General features: G+C 38.4%; 1 long non-coding RNA gene and 1 other non-coding gene across 2 annotated transcripts in view; both read left to right on the forward strand.

Moving 5' to 3' along the window:
• The window catches only part of LOC124555458, an 84,101-nt gene that overhangs the window by 41,446 nt on the left and 20,702 nt on the right, over nt 1-21,953 (forward strand). The gene's annotated exons all lie outside the window — the stretch shown is intronic.
• Nucleotides 19,113-19,187, forward strand: Trnat-ugu. The gene has a single exon. It is a non-coding gene; the product is annotated as a tRNA-Thr (tRNA).

Consider the following 21,953-nt stretch of genomic DNA (forward strand, 5'->3'; position numbering starts at 1 on the left):
CAAAGATGTAGTTGTAAGATGTATATATTAAAATATTTTTATTTAACTTGGTGTATTTTTTTTAAATCAACCGGAGGTTACTTTCTGAACGGCCGTCGTATTTTCAGCAACCTTTTAAAGTTTGATAATTTTCCGTTGCATGTATATTATAATACTTCTTCACTATCTGAAAGCTGTAGAAATTAAAGTTTGACAGCTAGTTGTTTACTCAAAGATATTCATGTTGTGGGTAATGTATCTATGGAACTGTTATTCATATGTCTATAATCTCTGGTGTTGGTTATCAGTTATGCCTATACAAAATTCTAATAATTTCTTTAAAAACTGTGTGTGCGTGGAACATTTCACACAGCAACATATATATCTTTGAGCAAACAACTAACTGTCAAACCTGAATTTCTACAACTGTCAGATAAAAAAAAATTGTGTAATAATATATGCGCAACAGCAAATTATTGAACAACTTCAAAACATTGCTGAAAATGATCTTACAACAACTACTACAGACAGTAATACTGGTTTACCCTAAGTTTACATATGCCCATCTACAATGTCAGGACAAGAGTACAATCAAATGTAAAATACCTCTATAATTATATATTATGTAAATTATAAATAAATGATTGTTTACAGATGTGCTGACAAAGGCAATAAAGCCGAAATAAGCTTATATACTAAAATAAATGTATCAAGCAGTGCAATGTTTCTGACTTTTCTGCATAATCCAAAATATTTCTTTCATATTCAAGAATGGTCTTCCAAGAAACTGGTGAAGACCTTATCAGCAAGTGGCTCAACCAGATAATTAAACAGTAAACAGTAGTGTATCAACTAGTGTGATGATAAGGTCACACTGGTTACTTAAGGCAATTACCGAGTGCTTTGAAAGATTGTTCATCTTTAAAAAAAAAAAGCGCGCGCGCACACACACACACACACACACACACACACACACACACACACACACACACACACAGAGAGAGAGAGAGAGAGAGAGAGAGAGAGAGAGAGAGAGAGAGAGCAGTTTTCCACTACTGCCTGTGTTACATTTTAAAAAAATGTAGTTCTGTTTCTTATTATGCCTCTCCAATTTAAACAAATACATAACAGAACTGTCTTATACTAGATAAAACTTATAATTCAGCTTTGAATCTCAGATTTTGGAAATTTATGAGTAATGCACCCTGTGACAGACATAGTTATTCTTTTAATATTTCCCATTGCAATTTGCTGAGCATTTTTATGAGTCTTTCGCACGGACTTTTGCTGCTCTTCTTTCAATCGTTTGCGTCGTCTTTTAATTCAACTTAGTAAGTGTCTGATACCAATTAACAAGACTAAAATTGGTCACGGAGGAAAACACTGGATTCTCATATGGGAGGACAGCAGTCGAATCCCCATTCCAGGCATTCAGATTTAGATTTTCTGTGGTTTCTGTTAATCGTCAAGTGCCTTGACAGTTAACAGGATGTTAAACTCTAACTCCCTTTCTTCGAGAATTGGTCTGACAAGAATGATAAAAGTGGCATCTTTCGTGTGTTGTGGACACTTGGAATTCTCTTACTAAATCTGAGTCTGACATCTGCCTTCACCGTGGATAGATTTAAGTAGTCTTTCCACCATAAATCACTGTGGATAACAACTCTTAGGTACTTGAAAGTTGTGACTGATTCAGGCGATTCATAGTTTAGTCAAACTATATCAGACCCTTTTTCCTGCTTATATGCATTACATTACATGTATGCTGAGGGCTAGTTGCAACTGGCACTGATGGTTTGCAAATGTCCGTGCATTTTGTACTTCATTGAGCCACTTGCTGATAATGCTTTTAGCAGTTCTTTGATAAGTGTCACTTTCTTGCACACAACTCTGTCATCAATGAATGGCATCACGTGACCACAGATGGCATCCACCAAGTCATTTATATACAGGGTGTTACAGAAAGGTATGGCCAAACTTTCAGGAAACATTCCTCACACACAAATAAAGAAAAGATGTTATGTGGACATGTGTCCGGAAATGCTCATTTTAGTTTCGTCAGTATGTACTGTCCTTCCTCGATTCACCGCCAGTTGGCCCAATTGAAGGAAGGTAATGTTGGCTTCGGTGCTTGTGTTGACATGCGACTCATTGCTCTACAGTACTAGCATCAAGCACATCAGTACATAGCATCAACAGGTTAGTGTTCATCACGAACGTGGTTTTGCAGTCAGTGCAATGTTTACAAATGTGGAGTTGGCAGATGCCCATTTCATGTATGGATTAGCACAGGGCAATAGCCGTGGTGCGGTACGTTTGTATCGAGACAGATTTCCAGAACGAAGGTGTCCCGACAGGAAGACGTTCAAAGCAATTGATCGGCGTCTTAGGGAGTACGGAACATTCCAGCCTATGACTTGCGACTGGGGAATACCTAGAACGACGAGGACACCTGCAATGGACAAGGTAATTCTTCGTGCAGTTGATGATAACCCTAATGTCAGCGCCAGAGAAGTTGCTGCTGTACAAGGTAATGTTGACCACATCAATGTATGGAGAGTGCTATGGGAGAACCAATTGTTTCTGTACCATGTATAGCGTGTGCAGGCACTATCAGCAGCTGATTGGCCTCCACGGGTACACTTCTGTGAATGGTTCATCCAACAATGTGTCAATCCTCATTTCAGTGCAAATGTTCTGTTGCTGTGTGTTTCAATTCCATGATTAATGTGATTTGAAGAGAAGTAATAAAATGAGCTCTAACATGGAAAGTAAGCGTTTCCGGACACATGTCCACATAACGTATTTTCTTTCTTTGTGTGTGAGGAATGTTTCCTGAAAGTTTGGCCGTACCTTTTTGTAACACCCTGTATATCATGAACATCACCAGCCCTATCACACTACCTTGTTGCGAATTCAAATACTATTATGACAAGCATGCAAATCACCAATGAGATCGCTCCGATGAGTGGATGCCAAAATCTTGTAAATTCGAATCGAAGAATAAAATATTAAGAGTTCAAGGGATTGATATGCAAAAGAAACAAATTACAAGCTTAAACATTGAATATTTGCGTTTATTAAAATTCCTTTTGTACCAATACAAATTTCAGGGCTGATTTGCCTAGGTTTGGATATAAGTAAATTATTAAAGGGGGTAGGATGGAGAAATGAATAATCTCACCATTCTTTGTAGTCATTTGTGTGGTGATATGGGTGGTAGATGCTGGGATGGTACAGCGTACTCTTTCCTGCGTGGTGGGGAGTTGACAGTAGTCATCCATTTTTCCGTGGTTTTGTGGCATTCCTACACTATCATCAAAGCAGTCCCAGAACAGATGTAGTTGTTTGTAGTGTCTGTCTGTCTACATGAGACCCATACATTCTAATGTCTGCACTTCAACCAAGAATCTGCTGATGCTCATGATTTATAAGCAGCTTTCTTACTGTCTGCTAATTTCTTTTTAGGTGGGCCAGTTGTTCTCCTACAGTTCCAAAGTTTCACGTGCCTTCCTTGTTGATGTTCTTGGCACTTTAGTGTCTACGCTTTGTCTCTGTGCCCACAAATTATCAGCGTGTCTCTTATCTGCCATACTTTCTTAAAGCAGTTCATGTCTACTCTGGTGTGTAGGGCTGTTTGGGAGGGGAGGGGGGGGGGGGGGAATACTGATATATAAAGGGGATGCTTTTCCACCGATATATCAATATAAAAGGAAATGTCAAGTACTAATATTCTTATTTAATTTTTTTATTTCTTCCACAACTTTGATAAATATTAGAAGTTGTAGAATATAATTTTCCTTTCACTGTGTGGAGAACTCTTACTACTTCTTGAGCTTTCATCAAATTCAGTCTTTCTCTTTTGATTGTATGAAGCAAGTATATATGATACAAAACAAGAAGTCTGCTTGCACTGCAGGGGGGACGGGGGGTCAGAATGGAGTAACAAGATTTCCAATGTGACCATGTAATGCTAGGGACTGATGACCTCAGCAGTTTGGTCACTTATGAATTCACACACATTTTTGCATGTAAGTGGCACAATAAAAGGTGTCTAATGGGTGCGTTGTTAGGTTTCATCACATTACAGATTTGTCTGGAACACTTCATGTCAGCTTCCCTGTCTCTTCATTTCTGTCAATGCCAGTGACCTAGCAGTTGTTCTGCAGCATTTTCATTAAAAACAATTTTTAACGCAACTGGTGTCGAAGTAAAGAAATAGCACACTAGTTGAATTAAAAATGTTTTTTTAAATGCAACTAGTCTGCCAAATTCTTTACCTCAGCATTCTTTAAAAAGAGTTTCTGAAAATGATGAACAAAAATGTAAATGACTAGACTGGTCTTCATGGTGGGTGGAGACGTGTGAGGGGAAATACCGACGTAATCGGCACTACTAACAAACTGTAATGTGTAGCTTAAGTATGAAGTTTTGACACATCTGCTGGGTTACTGGCATGGGTAGAAAGGAAAAAACAGGTCCAGGGTGTATACGACCTGGGACAACTGGGAGATCCGGGAAAAACCCGGTAATTTTTTCATCTGGGAGTAAACCGGGAAAAACCCGGAAATTTTTTTTAGAATTCCGGGAATTTTTCATTATTTTTGTTTTCAGTTAAATTTTTGTAATTTTGACTTGTAAGAACCAATATTTTAACAAAGGATATTACTATATCCCCATAGTGCTGCAATAAAGCACGAACGAGAGAAAAAACGAAAATAAAACTTAAATTGCAAAGGAAATGCGCCATATACAGCAACAAAACACAGTGCACATACAAGTGTCTGCCAACTGCAATATGTGTCAAAGACTTTAGGAAGACTATGCAATGCTTCGTAACAACAAATTGCCTCCTATGAGCATGACAACTGTTTACTTTTATTTGTTTTAGCAGTTACGAGTGGGATCATGCGCAGGCGCAGTTGAGTAGTACCTTCTCCCTCTTCTGGCTACAGAAATGTGACTGTTGGCTGTGTAAGCAGTCGCAGCATGCAGCTAGAATCTACCGGGAAAAAATTTGCTGGCACGCCAGAGCTGCCAGATTCATGCATGTGCAGCAGGCCCGGATGTATGAAAGGGGGGGGGGGAATTCATTTTCTTGAGGGGGGGGGGGGGGGGGGAGACCTTGTTTCGCAAAGTGCATAGCATCCATCACACGTATCTCGTATTGCCTAAGTTCAGAAATATCGCAGATCCAGGCCTAAAATGCAGAGAGCAGCCTGATTTATAGTGGGGTAAGTGGGTAATTTCCACGTGATCCGTGTTTACATTTAGTGATTTTGCTGATCCCTCTTCATTTACTGCTCTCACGTCAAATGAAAACAAAACGGATTTCTGTGGCCGAGAGCTATCAAGTGAATTAAAATACATTCGCATAATCACGGAAGAACTAAGATATATTATTAGTTTCAGATTTTGTTTTATTTCTATCTTTCTGACAGTCAAGCATTAATTGCCTTGCAGAACAATGAAGTTATTTTTGTCGGTTTCCTAAAGAAATTTTCTTTCATTAATCTTTTCCACTGAGGCAGTCAATATATTTGAAATGAAGTGTTTATTTCCATACTATTGGCTAGTTTAAACTGTTCGCTGCATTTCAAGTGCACGTTTTCATCTTCCAGCATGTATGGCATTAGGCCATAATAAAGAATCAAACATGAGATAACACAGTACTGGTACTCCAAGAAAATTTACATCCCAAAAACCACATTGAAAAAGCTTAATACCAGGTTGAGGCCTACTTCACTAGGAATCTCTGGACTTAGGTATGTGCCTTTTAAAGGTGCACATTTTAGTATGGGTCAAGAAATTCAGATGCTCTTGGAGTATCCTCTGATATCTTGTTTCTTTTATGACATAATGCAAGATCTTTTAATGTTTTACACGTACGTACATATGGACCTGCTATGTCATCGTAGCTGAGAAAGTACGATGTCGCCTGTTATCTGGTGCTCTCTGGCAACTGCTGAAAGGAACCTATTTCTAACAGGTCACTGGAAAATATTGTGAATAATGGTTTGAAAAGTGTTACTTCAGAGTAAATTTCCTCTTACGCAAGTTGAACTATATGCGAGAATGTACCATGAATTTCTTATATCACAGAGCGTTTGACTCTCATTTAAAGATCTACTCATTGATGACGAGCCATTTAGGTGAATTTCGAGCCCAGAAGATCAGACATTTATGTCATTATTAAAAATTTTATTGGCACATTTGTGTGATATATCTTAAAGTGTAACATGCGCGTAAAAGACCAACATTATATGTGAAACCTTAGGTTCTCTTGCAGCACATTAACCTTAGAGACCAATATTATATGTGAAAGCTTTGCTTTGTTTGTAGCAACTCTATATATATTAATTTAAACCATTAACTTTTCCTGTTTGTGTGTTTGCGCTACTTAACAGTGATGTTACCATTGGCTAACTACATCACGTGTCCTAAGCTCTGAATATCCGCTGTCATCAGCTGGCGAGATCACGTGACATGAGTAATGACTGCGTACAAAAGTGCAAGTAATATGTGGTGTTTGGTGGAATTCGAATTTATATTTTCGTCCGTTCATGTTGCTGTAAATTAAAGATTTTTCCAAAACATGTTTTTTCCCTGAGTTTCGTTTTCTAAAGTGCCAGGAAATTAAACGCCCATGTATAAAACCATAACCATTCAAAGGATTGATAAGTTACACAGATCCGAGAGAAAATGTCAGTTAACAGGGTAAAAGTATGTTTTCACCTGGGAGAAAGTGTATTTTTAATCGAGAAATCCGGGAACTTTTTTTCCTTGTCCGTGTATACACCCTGCAGGGAAGTGAACATGAAGTGTACCTGATAAATCAGATACGTGATTAAACCTAATGACGGACCCATTGGAAACCTTTTATTGTGCCACTTACATGCAGTTACCATTGTTAGCAAAGTGGTTATTGTGAAGTATGAACGTGCATTGTTTTCCTTTCAAGTCTTGCTCTAATGAGGATAGGCAGGCTGATAGGTTGTTGATGTACACAATATCTAATAACAAATCAGTACTTAAATATGCAGCTATGAAACTGGCAGCACATTTACAATGTGCAGCCCATATTTTTATAGGCAGGTACATCGATATATTGACACTTTTTTTTTTTTTTTTCCAATATATCAAGAGGTGGTAATGACATTTTTTAAATATGGATATATCACATTCCGGATATTTTTAAAAATCTCAACAGTCATACTGATGTACGCAGTGCTTCACACACTGCTCCTGTGTGTGTGTTCTGGATGCTATTGTCTAAACACCTTGTCTAGGTACTTGCAGGGTTCCACAACAGGGGCATTCTTCTCATTGTCTGTCAGGATCTATGCAAGGTGTTAAAGCAATCCCAGGGTGTCCACAAGCCTCCCCATGCATCGGGGTGCAAAATGCGGCCCATTCTCCAGCAGTCACTCCTGGCAGTCGGAGACACTCTCCTTGTCCTTCGGTCCCTACGTTGGCCTGCAGCACAAAAGTACCAGCGGCAAAAGTATTTCAACCTGGAGGTACACTACATACTACCTTTACTGCTGATGATGCCTCCATGAACTATGACACATTCAGCTCTTGTCCTAAAGAAGTTTTCAGTTTAACTACCTGTCTGTCTGATTATTCTGTTTGCATATATTTTTCTTACTGGCAGTAGTGTGAAACTGCATTGAACGCTTTCTGAAAGTCAAGAAATGTGGCAACTACATGAACTCCACTATCTACTGCCTTTGAATTTCATGAATGAAGCGAGCAAACCCCACTTAACTCGATCAGTACTTCCTGAAACTGTGTTGATACCTACATACAAGTTGTTAGGTCTCCTGAAATGGAGTAACATGTGAGCATGTTATGTTTCGTAATTCTGCAAGAAAATTGACCTCGGTATGATGGGTCTATAGTTCTGCGTATCGGCCCTACTGTCCTTTTTGGAATGGCTTATACCTTTTCCCAGTCACATGGTATGCTTCATTGTCCCCTTGACCTAGGGGAAACTAAGTGATAGAAGAGGGGCCAGTTCCTCATCATATTCAGTATAGAATCTAATGGGTACCCCATCAGGTCGTTTGATCTTTTCTGTATTGAGCCACATCACCAATTTTTCAATTTGCACCTCCTCTGTTTAGTTTCTGCATCTGCATGGTTGTTAATTTTTGGTGTAGCTGTTTCAAAAGACTAAATTTAGTGTTTTCTCTTTCATTATATCATCCTCCATTTTGGTGTCTTCATGGTCAACAAACATTGACTGATTTTAGATACGAGCATAGGTTTCAAATAGTTTTTGACGACTTTGCAGATTAGATCTTGTTTCTGAAGTCATTGAAAGTTTCTCTCATGGATGTCCTCATGGTTGTTCTGATGTAATTCAGCTTTTATTTGTCAGCAAATGTCTGGCTTAATCTTAATTTGCTATAGTTTAAAGTCAAACTTGAAGGTAGCTTTTATGTGTAGTGTGGTGTAATCTTGTGAAGACATATGCAATAATATTTCTGTGTAAACTGTGTAACTATGTAGGAATTGCCTAAAACACAAATGTTGTGAAAATGTGGCCTATATTGTAATTAAGTATAGTTTTGGATAAATAGAAACATGTGCAGTGGGCACAGACACTCTCTCCTCGATGTAACTTCGTACATGTTTACATCGTCAGGTATGTCAGTGATTACAGTTGCAGTTCTCTATAACAGCTAGTGTGTTAGTGTTTTTTTCATGTTTAGTTTTGTTACTGGACCTGGTAGTGCGTATGAGTGTGAAAAGCACCAGATGTTGTCTGATCACCATGAAGGACAGAGATTCTACGTACTTGAGAAATCATTATCAGTACCTAACTGAGTTTGTAAGGGTGTTCATTGTGGGACTCTAGTTGACCAGCTGATGAAATCATGCAATATCCAGTTTTTTGGGGCACATAACAGTGTATTGAGCTTGGACTGCATGCAAATGTGAGGGCAGATATGCTCATCAAGGTTCTGGTGGAATACATCTGACCACTACATGGGAGGATTGCCATATTGTGCACAAGGCTCATTGTAACCCTTTCACATCCGCACCTGCCATGCAAGAACAGGTAATGGACTCCCTGTAGAATTGTGTGTGAGCCTCCACCATTCGTTGGAGACTAACAGCAGACCATCGCATGCATAAGCCGCCATTAACACAACACCACAAACAATAGCATTTGGTACTGGTGCCGTGATGAGGACGTGTAGATTTGTGATGAATGGCATTGCATTATGGTCAGCAATGATCCGTGGTTCTGCACAAACCCGGATGACGATTGGAGATGATAACAGCTACTCACGGAGAGATCCCATTCTTCCAGCGTTTTGGAGAGGCACAGCAGAGTTACTCCATTTCTCATTGTGTGGGGAGTCAGAGCATGGCTTCAGGTCACAGCTGGTAGTGATTGAGGCAACTCTGATGGCACAACAGTATATAATGGATATATTGCTTCCTCACGTGTTACTTCTCATGTGGCAATATATTGGTTCAATTTTTTGATAGAACAGTGCTTGTCCACACATGGCAAGTCTGCGTGTGAAATGTGTTTGTGGTGCTGATGTGCTACTGTGGCCAGCAAGATACCCAGTCTGACTATTATAGAACATACGTGGGGCCATCTCAAATGGCAACTCCACTCTAGTGCGCCAGTCCAGGATATCAAGGATAAGTGATAATTTGTGGGCCACTTTGCCTCAAGGGACAATACAATGTCTCTGACACACTTCCTGACTGAAGTTTTGTATACATTCAGGCCAGAGGGGGTACATCATACTGTTAAATGGGCTCATAATGATCTGTTCTTTTTAAATATCACTGGCCCTTGTAATCATTGAAATAACATCAATAATCTCTCAACCCATCAAGTGCCATTTCCTTTCCTCCCCTTCTGGATGCTTCATGAACTTTGCAACAAATCTACGAGAAAAGTAACTTAATGACAAATATGTAATTCATTTCTAAAATCCTTGATCACTTTCTTTGATAACTCTTTCACATTAAAAGTTGTAGGTAGATACACAACATAAATCAGCAGCCAGTTAAGATAACTAATAGCATTATAATATTATGTAGAAAGAAACATGAGCTGTGTACTAACATGTAGAACAGTCACAGCCCACTTACAGAAAGTCACTACAGACAAAACTACAAAGTGCTGAAGAATGTCATCAAATAAGGTAAAACAATGCATTACACCAAGAGAACAGAAAGTGGTTAGAACAAAATTAAAATTACATGGCCAGTTGTGAAGGAGGCATAAGGGCTGAATCTCAGTGCTAAACAATTTACACATCTCTTATGTGAGAATGGAAAGATGAGTACCCTCCAGAGGTATGTACAACGTTTAATAATCACTTCTTGTCAGTAACTGGCAAGTTGTTCAGAAATTTATTGCTGCAGGTAAATATGCAGTACTCCTAAAATCCGGCAGTCTTCCTTATGTATAATGAAGCAACCTGAGTTCCGGGGATTGCCCCAGTATATATTTCTTCTCATCTTTTATTAGTCCATGTCCTCGTCCTCCTCCCCCTTTCCCCCTCCCACATATCTTCCTGTGCATCTCCTCCTCATGTCCTCCAGCCTCACCCTCAGTGCGCTTCCATTTGCCCCCTGCTTCCTGTTTCCTTACTCTGCTCCTTTCTTCCTCCTACCCCCACCCCCTCTCTGTCCATTTCTCCCTTCCCTATGTGTCCATCTTCTCCTCCCCTTCTGTCTCCACTTCATCTCCCACTTGCCACTAGGACATTGCTGGTTCTTACCCTCACAGTATTTCTTTCCAGATAGTAAGTAAATATGTGTACCAGGTTTTGTTGAAATCCATCCAGGGATATAGGAGGTGGTTTTTTACCCTTGGCTTTGCCTTTGTACACACTTGTCAGGTATAATTAAGATATTCCACTCATATGTGTAAATGTATTTCACCTTTATCTCCCCTGCAGTTTTGTTGTCATGCAGCTCAATTTGTATTGTGTCTCCTTAGCAAACCGGAGACAAAGCCCAAGCATACATTGGACCACAGCTTTGTGTTGAAAAGACCACGCCTAAATATAGGTCAGGTTACTATTTCCTCTATGCACAAGCCACCTTTTGCTTGAAAACTGAATTATTTTGCATGAAATCAATCTACAGGCATCTTGGTACCTATCCCTTGACTGGTGGTACCTTCTGTTGTCAGTTTCTAGAAATATTTTGAAACAAACATTAGTGAATGTAACAGCTGTTACCACAAATGAGTGAGCCAGTATGATTGCATTAGCATAATTTCATGCTTGTACTCATCAGGTTTCACAGTGTGCTGTAATTCTGCTACAAATATGTCAAGTTTGTTGAGAGAGAGAGAAATTTTGGAAGCTCAAGAGGAAGAGATTGCTCAGCAACTCACCCCACACTTTTTTCTTTGGAGGATAATTATATTTTCTGTCATCATTATTTTAAAGTTTTTAATCTGTCAAATAAATAAAGTAAATAGGAAAGATAGATCTTGAAGCTTGGTCCTTTTTTAGTGTGTATTAATCTTGAAGATACACCAGTTACATATGTGCAGGTAATGCTTTAAATAACGGCATAAACAGCCGGTTTCTTAGGCCCAATTTTTTTCTAAGTGGCCAGTCTCCAAAGCAATAAAATTATGCTGATAGAGTCAGTGGGATATGTGGATACTGTCTGTGAAATTTATTATGAATAGTGTTCGTAGTATACAAGTAATAAAGGAAAGTCATGTCTGATGCGACAGTTTTACTACTACATGAACAGCAAAAATGTAGTAAGTGTAACATTTTCCTTCTTCATTTTGTGCATGTCTCTACATGATCTCCTTCTCTAATACTGGATGAATATAGTCTGCCTATTTGCACCTTGTGAGGTACAATAATTTTTTACCCTCACCCATTTCAGTGGAATGTGGTTCTTACGCAGCAATGGTTCTTTCCGTACAGTAAATAAAAATTGTACAAAGTTTGTTTGAAATCAATCCAGTGGTTCATTGGTTTATGAGGAGATGTGGAATGTATTCTCTCTCTCTCTCTCTCTCTCTCTCTCTCTCTCTCTCTCTCATAATATATGTGGATATCAGGTATGATTATGAAGATTAAGTGTGCCCTTTGTTAGTTCTGTAGTGAGTCACATGTGCAGCGTGCCTTTCAGGTGTTGGTAGTTCCCTGCCAGATTGAAATAATTAGTGAAACCTCTTTATAAAAAGAGATAAAGATAGTGTAGGGAATTACTTACCAGTTACAGAAGTATTTGAGAAAGCAACTGTAAGAAACTAGTTGCACATTTGAGTTCACACATTTTTTTTGCAAGATTTAATAATTTGACTTCAGGAAAGGAGTAGCCACAGAAAATGCTATTTCTTCTTTCATGTGTGAGGCAGTAGCAGAACTGAACAATAAGTTGAGGACAGTAGATATTTTCTTCTATTTAACACAAGCTTTTGATTGTGTGGACCACGTAGTACTTTCGCGTAAGTTCAAACATTGTGGGATTATATTAGAAGCCCAGGATGTATGTATTTTATCTTCCAGATGACACGAGGGGAACAGCTCCTTGACACTTGTACTGCGGGACTGAGACAAGCTGGCAGTGGCTTTGTTGTGCTCTGGGGAACATTCGTTCAGTGGAGCTTGTACAAGGCACTACGATGGCCAAGGAGTGTTGCACATTGGTTAGAGACCATGTACAACCTTTAGAGATAATCATGTTTCCTGAGGGAAGTGGCATTTTTGAAAAGATAATGCACCATGTCACAAGGCCAAGAGCATGATGGATTGGTTCGAGGAATGCATTGGCGAGTTCCAGTTGATGTGCTGGTCTCCTGATTCAACAGATCTGAATGCGGTCGAACACATCTGGGATGTGATTGAAAGTAGTGTCAGAGTTTATTGCCCCCCCCCCCCCTGGAAATTACAGGAATTACGTTATGTGTGTGCGGATATGGTGCCAACTCCCTCCAACAACCTGCCTGGGCCTCATTGCTTCCATGTGCCATGATGTGTCACCACTGCTATCCGTGTCAGAACTGGACATGTTGGCTATTCTGCAGGTGGTTGTAATGTTCTGGCTGATCAGTTTATTTTGGGGCAACTCTGTGCACTTACCACAAATGTTGTTAGCCCAGCAAAGGGTAGTTATGCAGACCTGTGGAGTCAGTTTGCAAAAATTGTGTGGACTTTTGAATTCTAACTCTGCAATCCCAGTATAAATAATCGTGGGATTTTTTTATCATCAGTACTGACTCATTCAGAAGAAATTGCAACCTTCATTCAGTGGACACTAGATGAAAAAATAGTTTGCATTTCCTTATAAGCATTGTAGAGTGAGGTGTAGACTATTAAGCAGGTTTAATTTTCAGTACGCTTCCAGTAGCTGTGTAAAACAACTTCATGAACCTAAAGTCTTCAGATAGAAGTTGAAAGGTTTCCTTTGTGACACACTTGTCCTGTTCTGTAATTTTTTATTTGTCTACTCACTCACATTTTTGTGTTTTATTCTTTTGTTGATAGATCTTTCTAATCAGTATTCTGTAAATTGCTGACAGACTCATTCCATACAAGGTATCTTTGGCTTACATGGTCCCAAAAAACATGATAGATAGATAAATAGATAGATTGATTGATAGATAGATAGAAAAATGCATCTTCAGCTGTCAAGTGTACCCTGAACAAACACTAGAAATGTACTGCCATTTTAAGCTATAATTTCTCTTACAGTGTTGTATAAGGATGATTTTGTCTGCCTGTTGTCATGCTAGTCAGTGCCACATGCACTTGATGCTAAGCAGAATGTGCTCTTACCGCAGAGCAAGACATATTCATCTCTCAAATTGTATCTCTTGAGTCATCAGAAATGTGCTGCATGAAGTTGAGGTGCGAGCAGAAGTGAGACAAACTGTAACCACACCTGTAGCTCAGTTTCCAAAAAAATGGTTCCTTGAGGTACTAGCCTATACTCCAGATCCAGAATTAATCCTAAATAGGACTGTAGCCTTAGTGGGATTGACAGTGGCTGCCTAGGTGATAAGTTATTTGAGATGTGAATAGTATGCACTGTCATATGGAGCAAGGATGACAAGCATACGTACCTTTCTTGGACTACCAACACAAACTTTTGTACAGTGTTGACACTTTGTTCTACATATTAGACAGTTTTTAAAGGACCTCTCAGCCTACTACAGACCCATAGTTGCATATGTTGATGTTGTGCTGATAGGTATCTGATGTCTACTAATCACATACAATGTTTAAATCAGTCCACTCATTTGACAAGTCTCACATGCTTGGTACATAGTTCATACTCTGTCAGCAGTATGATCCATTACTTACACTGCTCTGTATTATTGCCCCCATGTAAATATGTTGTTCAGAATGAACAAATATGTTGTTGTTATATCATTTGTGTAGAACTGTTCATTTTCCATGTCTGCAAAAATTTCAGATTTGTGTGTTTGTTTACTGATGAAAAAGAATATTGGTTGCTCATTTATTCTCTAAATTCTACATTCAGAATATTTCAAATGACAGTTGCATTTCTTCTGATCTTCTTCTTTTATAATTCAAAGAAAACAAGTCATTGCCGTTATGGACATATTTGATTTACAAATTGCTTTAGGATAAATATGCTGCAGTTTCTAAATTTGGTTTATGTAGAATTTCTGACACCACCCTCTTTTGTATAAATATTGGGGAAGATGCTCTGTTTCTGAAGATTTAGGGAGTGACGTTACAGAAGCTGTAACTGAGGTGGGTGCCTGGGAGCGTGGAGTAGCAGGAGTAAACAGTGAATTCACTATTCTAATTGTGGAAGACAATTGTGTTATTTTACCATTCGTACAAGGTGAGTCATGTTGGTTTGTTTCCAGATAGTTTCTTTTTCTGATTAAGTATAGCTTCATCAGGATGACTCAGCCCACACTAGTTCCAGCCAGTAGATGCAATAAGTAGAAGGATATTGCTAGTAACGCTGTCCCATAATATATTACACATGGTCAATGGGGGATCCATCTGATGATCATGCTGTCTAATAGAGTCGAAGAACATCTTGTAAAACACACTGGTTACTGTGAGTAGCATGCACGCAGCTGTTTCCCTGAAATCGTAGGAATGACAACGTATTGGGATGGCTAATGATTTGCTTCCATCCATCCATCCATCCAGGATAAAGAATAAAAAGCTGAGTTAGAAAGTCAGTTGTTCCTTCCAGTTACTTTATCTGCAACAGTTTTACAAAACTGCATTTTTGTAACTACTTGATCATTAAATTTCCCATATTTTGTAACTCATGATCAAATTATATATACAATGATTGCTTGTTAAAAATTGTGCAGGTTGTGTAATTAGGGATAAGAGAAATATGGCTGAGAAAGCAATGTGCAATGCATCACATTTACTTTGCTTCAAGGTGGCTGATGGGCTTATTTTTGTGAGGTTATTCGATATTCAATATGAAAACTTCGGGAAAAAGGTTGCTGCAGCTAGCAACCTAGAGATAAGGTAAGAGTGGTGTGCCTATCTTGTTCTGTTAACCGAACAAACATGAGGAGAGTGAGGAGTGCTGGAGAAAACTGTGTTGCATAATTTTCTGTTTTACACATTGATGTAACTGCTCTTCAAATAGGCAGGTCAGTAAGTGCAGGCAGGTGTGTTGGAGTTTGCCCATTATTCTTTTCAAAATAAACCAGGAGAACTGGCAGAAACACCAGCTCCAAGGGCAGCCACAACGTAAGCATTTCCTGAATGTCTTGAATATATCATTCCAAACACTACTGGGAAAGTACGTTAGAAAATGTCGTCACTGAATTGTTTAAGACACTGTGTCAATGCCTGAAACTTAAAAGGGAATACGATGAGAATGGAAGTTTCTGAAATAAAGTAATTTGCATTGTCGTCATAAAATTTGAGTGTGAAACTCGTATGTCATTACATGGGTAAGATAAAGATTTTTAGTATTTCAGAAAATGCTGATCACTCACAAAAGTACTTTTGAGAATTACCAAAGTCAGATAAATCAAATATTCTGCTCTGTTGAAGTAATCGGAGGATTTGATTGTTTCAAAATTGAAAGAAAATTGCTTTTCATTATTATGTACTATCACTACTATGGTGAAAAGTAACTTAGTTTCAAAATTCTGTTTCATTGAAGGATGGGTATTCTTGCTTTGGATTTGTGATGTTGACACTGAACTGTGTGGTAAGAATGTGTTGGCAAATTCTATATCTAGTGGATTGTTAGCACAGTACTATTTTAGAAAGGCTGGGTTCAAAACCTAGTCAAACTACCCTAATTAAGGTTTTCAGTGAATTGCGTAAATTACCAAAGGTAAATGATAGAATGGTCCCAGGACATAGACTTCACTTTCTGAAGCTATGACAGAACTGAGGTAGAGCATGTCTTCAATGACATCACTACCAAGGGGCAACACCAACAAAAATATCATATTGTGAGCTGCTTCCCTCTTACATGAAAACAGTGAGTGGAATAATCCATATTCTGACAGTCTTCGATGAACATATTTTATAAAACAGTGTGGAATACTTTAAGCCCTCAAATTCTTGCACTTGCTTTAAAAACAAAGTGAGAGAATTATACACTTCTTGCCTCTTCCAGTTATTCAGCACAACAGTTTTGCTCCCATGTGTAATGGTGTTTGGTAATCTGATGAACTGATTGATGATGATGATGATGATGATTGTCCATTGAACTACAGTAATATGGGGTGAACAGAAACTGTTTCCTACTTCAAATGGAAAAAAAAAAATTATAATTTCAAAATGAAATTTGAAAATAAAAATTGTATGGGATTGCACATAGGTCTAAAAATTATTAGACTCAACATTGTTTCTTCTTAAAATGAACATATTTTACAGTTTTGATGCATTATTCAACAAATGAGAATACATTAGTACTTTGTGTGCATTCCTTTATTATTAATGAGCAATTGAACACTTCTTGGCATTGTTTTTGAGTCTTGAGCATGAATTTTTGGCATCTCCATTTGTAGCTTCATGACCCCATTTAAGTCTCTTTGCACTCATAGGAGGGGTGAGTTGTGCTTTTTTTGTGTAGACGATGAGCTAGAAGCCTTGCATTAATAAGCTTTCTGGAGACTGTGGAGTTACAAAGATAGACTCGAGAGTGCTCCAGAGCCTTCTTCCAAGTGGCGGAGCAGTTCTAGGTGCTTCAGTTTGGAATCGCGCGACCGCTACGGTCGCAGGTTCGAATCCTGCCTTGGGCATGGATGTGTGTGATGTCCTTAGGATAGTTAGGTTTAAGTAGTTCTAAGTTCTAGGGGACTGATGACCTCAGATGTTAAGTCCCATAGTGCTTGAGAGCCATTTGAACCTTCTTCCAATCTTGACTGGTAGCTCTTCTGTTGTTTTTTGTCCTCTGCACAAGTTTGCATTGAGTTCTATGGGACAGTTTGCACTTGTATCTACAGTTCCCTCAATGTGCAAGACATCTTTAACTGCCTATCAAATACGGCTTACATATTTTTTGTGAAATTTTTAACCTGTTGGCTATTTCTCACTTTGAATACTGTTCTTCAAATAACATTTTTAGAAGCAACCTTACTTGGCACAGATCACTTTTCTGACCTGTAACCAATAAATATCTGACACACAAAAGAACTACTGATAATAATTAAAATATTTATATTTTATGGCTGAAATGCAAGTAGAAATACTCACAATTTTTTAAATTATATTTTAAGCATAAAACGCTTCTTGGGTATGTCCTAGCAGAATTAAACTGCCTCCAAAACAGCTGCCTCCATGCAATCTCTGCCTCAACAATAATTGATTGCTTAGGGAGTGCTGTCAACATTGTTATTGGCATAGTACTGCCAATAACAAAGGTAAATGTTGCCATATAGATGTAATAGAGTGAAAGTTTCAATATCACATGGCTGAACAATTCCAGAATGAGAGAAACTAGAAAATATCAAACTTTTCCTTTTGAGTCTAATAACTTGCACGCCTCTGTAGGTCTTGTGCTTAACTTCAAGTGTATGAATAGATTTGGGGCCTAGCTCATGCTTAATATAACATAACAACTTCATTGTTCCATTCACCACATAGAGAGGGGTGAATAGCAACTGCAGTGTTGCTCTTACTTTCTCTCTAAGTACTGGTCTTAAGTGTGAACAGGAACATGTCAAAATCTGTTTCCGATCTAAAATAGCAAGAAACAAAATTTATCTGGTTCAAAAAAAGTTTTATTTGCTACAAAAATGAAACTTATTGCATGAATTGTTGTTGTTTGTTCTGTTTTCCAAATAGAATAAAGATTGTTAGATACCTAACTTCTCCATTGTAACATTAAATTGGTGAACTTGGTTTGTTTGTTAATACACTAACTCACTTACATGTTTTAAAATGATGATTCTGAATCTAAAAGTCATACCCCAGAAATTAAAATGAACGTTTTTAATCGGCCTTTTTTTCTGAAGAAAAAAAATCATAACCTTCACCTTCTAAATAACAAATTTTTCTTCCATACAATCTAAATGACTGCTTACTTTTTTGAAGCATTTAAACTACAGCGTAATTGTCTGGTATATACGAAGACAGTAACTTGTTCTCGAAAGAACAGTTACTGTTGATGACTGTGCAGCTTTTCCCTGGAATAAATGATGACTAACTGAAAACCTCAGCTGCCGACAGGTGTTGTTGATATACCTTGATGTGGACAACTGAAAATGTGTGTCCCGACCAGGACTCAAACCCGGGATCCCCTGCTTACATGGCAGATGCTCTATCCATCTGAGCCACCGAGGACACAGGTGAATGGCGCGACTGCAGGGACTTATCCCTTGCACACTTCCCGTGAGACTCACATTCCCAACCGTCCACAATTCTACATACGTATTGTACCTTTAAGACATTTGCCCACGCACTCATTACTCGCGCATGCTTTGGCGATTCCCGTAAGAGTTTGGGCAACCTGTACACATTCGCACAGACGAAGGTCAATGGCTGGGTAGCCTTTAACTATATATACGAAGACAGTAACTTGTTCTTGAAAGAAATGTCTATAAGGTACAATACATATGTAGAATTGTGGACGGTTGGGAATGTGAGTCTCACGGGAAGCGTGCAAGGGATAAGTCCCTGCAGTCGGCGCTATTCATCTGTGTCCTCGGTGGCTCAGATGGATAGAGCATCTGCCATGTAAGCAGGAGATCCCGGGTTCGAGTCCCGGTCAGGGCACACATTTTCAGTTGTCTACATTGAGGTATATCAACAACACCTGACGGCAGCTGAGGTTTTCAGTTAGTCATCATTTATAATTGTCTGGGTTGAGAACAGTGCCAGGGGTTTATTCATTTCTGTCAATTTATTGGTCTTCTTCTGGGGAAATATGGAAAAGAACTGTTTCTGTTCACCCCACAAATTCCAAAAATGCAATACTAAATTTTTCAAGTAGCCAAAACGCAGGTCAGATTAAAGTATGCTTTAAAACTGAAGTTTTGCTTAATGGAATTGGATTGCAAATTTGCTTATTATGTATTTCAATTTAAACAACACAATTTAAATTGGTAATGAGGAATGAGGTTCTAAGTAAACAAATTCAACACAGTGTCCAATGTTTATCATAGAGTGAACAAAAATAAACTTAGTATTGCCAACTTTGAAGTTCACAATTTCCCTCTTATACTGATTCACTACCAACCTAGGCAAATGAAATCTTTTAATGATATTCCCATTTATCTGCTGACGTGATATCATAGAACTCCTTTTAGTAGTTCTGTTTGTATTTACCCTATCCGTATTAATAAGGTGTTATTCCAGAACCCAACACCAGTTTCAGGTTGCCTGTGTAACAGCTTGCAGGGGCGACTAGGTTTGTTTTTCAACATTTTACATAATTATTGACAGAATTTCAAAATTTAAAATGCTGTCATAATCTACTCGTTAAGAGATGTATTGTTAAGTTAAAAGTGTAACACGATCTGACTAGCATCACAGTAAGGAACTTTCTGTTTGGAGGGTAACTGACGGTGTGCAAATACTTGGATTTCATTTATCCAATATTTGAGACTGGGTGCACATAATGACCTCCAACAAACTTTGCACGTAATGTCAAACCTTTACAAAACTTTTTCTACTTGACACCTCCTACAAAATGATAAAAGGAATAAAAGCTGATCACTTACTAAGCTTTAGCTGTTCATGCAGTAACACACATCAGAAATGGCATTTTAACATAAGAGAAAATGATGGAAAGTAATGCCTCCAAATTTACATGAAAACCCTTACACTTTTTGAAATACAATGAATGTTATTAACGTTCTATGTCTGTATTCTTGATGTGTACATATTTGCAGCCATCTGCCACTAGAGGGCTCTGAATTGTAGCATGTAACATGGTGGTGTGTAACTTAATTATTTCGGTGCCTGAGAAAGAGCGAGCTTAATCAGATTTTGGATTGAAAGAGTTGATCCACAAATCTAGCACCTTCTCTTTAAGCATGACGGTGCCAGACAGTGGTATGACATCTGCAACAATCCAGTGCCTTGAGTTCAGTCATTGATCATCCTCCATACATTTCTGACTTGGCCCTATCTGATTTTCATCTGTTTCAAAACTTAAAGAACACCGTCAAGGACTTCACTTTGAAAGAGGTGAGGTTGTGGCTCTGTCAGCAGTGAGACATTCAACAATGATGATATCAACAAAATTCGTCTCTCATTGGGAGAAATGTGTTCTTCACCAGGGTGACTACATTTAGAAATAAAGATATAGAATGTTAAAGTTTGTTTTATTAAAGAAGCTTGAAGTTTCCATATAAAAAAAATTTGGAGGAATTACTTTTCAGCATGCCATCGTATTTCTTTACTGCCAACTAATTTGCAACACAGTTTGCAGATAGTATCCACTTATACCACTGAATGTACCTCCAAAATTATATCATTGTATGACACAGAGTTTGGGAGATATTTCGTAGACATTTAGATGTATGAAAAACTAGCTTTTGCTTAAAATAGAGTGCAAGTTTGTAGACTATATTCATCCAGTGTTTCGTTATGAGAGCACGTGGTGACTTCAAACAAACTTTAAGCTTGATCTCAAGTGGTTTCTGAACTTTTTCTTGATTACATGCTTAACATTAGATATTTAATATATTAACTCTTTTGTAAAGTAATGAGAAGTTTGAAGATGTTTCATACATGGGAGTTATATTCATTAAAGATGTGGTGATTACTGGTTGTTTGTATTCACCCAATTTTATGGTACTCTTGTTTGCTACACAAAGTTCTTGCGCAAGAAGTTACTAGCAAATGTCGGAGCTAGAAGAGACAATGTGGGAAGTTCCGTGAGGCTTGTCACAAATGATGCTCTTGTACACAGAGAAGTCACGATGGTAGCCACTTGTAGTGAAATGCAGGAAGACCTACAGAGGACTGACATTGGTACAGGGAGTGGCAATTTGTGCTCAAAATAAACAAATGTAATGTATTGTGTAAAAACCACAGAATGGCCCATATTATTGTATGATTACATGATTGCAAAACAATCACTGGAAGCAGTCACATTCACAAAATTTATGGGAGTACGGATATGGAGCAATCACATAAAACTAATCGCAGGCAAGACAGATGCCACACAGATTCATTGGAAGAATACCTTGGGAAAAGTTGGTCCATCAACAAAGGAGGGAGCTTACAAAACCCTCGTTTAACAATATTGTAATATTGCTAACCATTATTTGATCCGTACCAGACAGGCTTGATAAGGGAAATAGCGAGTTTACAAAGAAAAGAAATGTGCTTCATCTCAGATTAATTTAGTAAACATGGCAGCATCACAGAGATATTCAACCAATCTGCATTGGATATGGTGTGCTCAGTTTGGTAGAAACTCTTCAATCAAATCGCATAGTTGGTCTGCAATGCACAACAATATCAAATGCCTTGCAGGAATGGAGGAACATGTCGTCTACCTGGGCACCAGTACGTACTGCCACCTGGGTC

Source organism: Schistocerca americana, chromosome X, assembly GCF_021461395.2.
Source record: "Schistocerca americana isolate TAMUIC-IGC-003095 chromosome X, iqSchAmer2.1, whole genome shotgun sequence".
In the NCBI taxonomy this organism is placed as follows: domain Eukaryota; kingdom Metazoa; phylum Arthropoda; class Insecta; order Orthoptera; family Acrididae; genus Schistocerca; species Schistocerca americana.